The sequence below is a fragment of the Rhinolophus sinicus genome, chromosome 14 (genome assembly GCF_057876585.1).
Source record: "Rhinolophus sinicus isolate RSI-liver-muscle chromosome 14, RSI-T2T, whole genome shotgun sequence".
Lineage (NCBI taxonomy): Eukaryota > Metazoa > Chordata > Mammalia > Chiroptera > Rhinolophidae > Rhinolophus > Rhinolophus sinicus.
Window position 1 is genome coordinate 55,305,154 of NC_142514.1, and position 2,619 is coordinate 55,307,772.

At 34.8% G+C, this 2,619-nt stretch overlaps 1 pseudogene; it reads left to right on the plus strand.

The window, feature by feature from the left end:
* Positions 1-754: 754 nt before the first annotated feature.
* On the plus strand, positions 755-1,444 carry LOC141572380 (peptidyl-prolyl cis-trans isomerase NIMA-interacting 4 pseudogene; annotated as a pseudogene).
* Positions 1,445-2,619: the final 1,175 nt, after the last annotated feature.

A 2,619-nucleotide genomic window follows, 5' to 3' on the forward strand; every position in this document is an offset into this window, starting at 1 on the left:
AAGCTTATCACGTAACATGACTCTGTACCTCTGACTTGATCTTCTAGAGGGTTTCTCACTCTGGGTTCTACTGGCGCCATTACACTGGCCTCCAGGGTAGCACACCACTAATCCTCTTTATGTCATTTAGTGTAACTGAACCAAGCCAGAAATTTCAGATAGGATTTGTTCAATAGTAAAGAAAACAAAAGGAAAAATAAATACAGAATACACCGGGAATATAAATAGCCCATCTGGCAGTGTAAATTAGTCTGTGATCCTGGGATCACAGACTTGCTCTTAGGAAGACCATGATTCAACCATTTCACATAACAGCCCGTTCTACTCCTCTTACCTCCTCACAACTTTCCCTTTACTTTTCATTGTTTCAGACAGTCCTAGTTTCCCTAGGACTGTCTGGGATAGGATAGGAGAGATGTATCCTAGGATAGAGACCTATCTCTTCTTCCCTGGATGACTAATACCAGGAATGAAGTCATACCTCAAAGGAAATGCTGCCTTCTCAAACGAAAATGTTTTGATGTACTTTGAGCTAAGATGCTGCCTGCCAGGATAGCCATATCTTAATCAAGTACAAAATTATTTCATTTGTATAGTGAGAAATAAATGATATAGTAGCAAGGACATCATTCCTTAATGTTAGAGATGTTAGGATATTTTTGTTTTCATTTTCAATCTTCTACATTCAAACAATGATGTGTTTGTACAGGTTCCACTAAAAAAGTTACATGGAATTCAAGTGCAAGTTTTGAAGATGCCACCCAAAGGAAAAAGTGGTTCTGGAAACGGCGGGTAAAGGGGAGCCGCCTCTGGGAGTGACAGTTCTGACAAGAAGTCTCAAACGTGGTGGCAATTCAGTAAAGGTCAGACAGATTCTGTATGACAAACACAGAAAAATCATGGAAGTCATGGAAAAGTTAAAGTCTGGAGTGAGATTCAATGAAGTGAACACACAGTATAGTGAAGACAAAGCCAGGCGAGGGGACAATTTTGGTGGATGACCAGAGGGTTCGTGGTGGGACCATTTCAAGAAGCGGCATTCGCCTTGCCTGTCAGTGGACTGGACAAGCACGTGTTTACAGACCCTCTAGTTAGGATGAAATTTGGATATCATTTTATTATGGCTGAAGGGAGAAAATAAAATTGTATGAAAGACAAAAAAAGTAACATGGATATTAGTGGTGATACAAAGACAGTAACATGTTTAAGCTTCTCTCTAGAACCCTGACATTCCACTGTTCCTCAGAGTTTTACCTTATTGTTTTGATTCCTGATTGAGTTTTTTAAAAAATGTATGGCCTAATTGTAAGAATATTTGATTATTTTATTTTTCTATTGGGTGCCATAGCTTGCTGATTTTTAAAATTAAATTTATTGGGGGTGACAATGGGTAGTAAAATTACGTAAGTTTCAAGTGTACAATTCTGTAATACATCATCTGTATATCACATTTTGTGTTCATTATCCAGAGTCAGTTCTCTTTCCTTCCATCTTTCCTCCTCATACAATTTGTTGACTTGTGGCTATGACAGACTTTTTGGACCGACTTATATAATAAAAAGTAAAGCTCTGCCAACTAATTTCTAAGTTGTATTAGGCTAGTAGATGCATAACTTTTGGATTTCACAGGATGGCAAATATTTTTAAAGTGAAGGTAGAACCCACAGATGATTGCCAACTTCTTATTTTATCAAACAAACACATTTAAAAATAAAGCACACTAACAATATGATTTCATGAAAGAAAGGACATTTTACTTCTGAAGGAAGTCCTTTAACTGAACAAATTAAGCAACAAACTCACTACATTCTCATTTCTCTGGGGAACACTGAAGAAGAACATTAAAGATAATAACCGAGCAGCCTCCTAAATCAGAGGCTGGCAAAAATTTTTAATTCTTAATAAATATTTCTGTCCGAACTTTTCAATATTTTAAATTATTTCTGCAAGTTTTATGAGCTCTTAATATGACACTCTGAGGCTTTTCAAAGCCATTCCAAATTTAAAAACCTCTGAAGTAAGCATTTCATTATGTTTTTTTACTACTAAGAACACTAAGCAGAAAACACTATAAAGTGTCATTGTCTTCTCTTGAATTGCTATTCACATTCAAAAATTTCATTTATGAAACAATAGAATGCCACATATTACATGACTGAGATATACCACAGATTATTTTTAATGGCTATGACATTATACTAATAACCTAATGTGCAAAGTAGGCCTATATATCGTCTTTTTGCATAATACCAATATAAAAATCTTCACTTTTTAAGAGGCTGTCTTCTATATTTAATTCCTCTTGGAAAATAGACTTTATATACATACACGTAGTAGAAATCAGGTTAGGAATTTTTTAATTCTGACAAAGTTCTTTGCTTAATCAATGCTGTGTTCCCATATGTATTTTAAGCATGCCTATTAAGAATTTTTTGTTACTGCACAGAAAACAAAACACTATATAGAATTAATAAACTCTAACTTGACCCTCACCTTACATTGCATAGTAATCAATATAAGATGTTATAAGGAAGTATTTGTTATATTAAAACAAAGGCCATTATTCTCATACTGTTGGATCTAAAATGTAACATTTGACTTTCAAAGCAAGTAAATCAG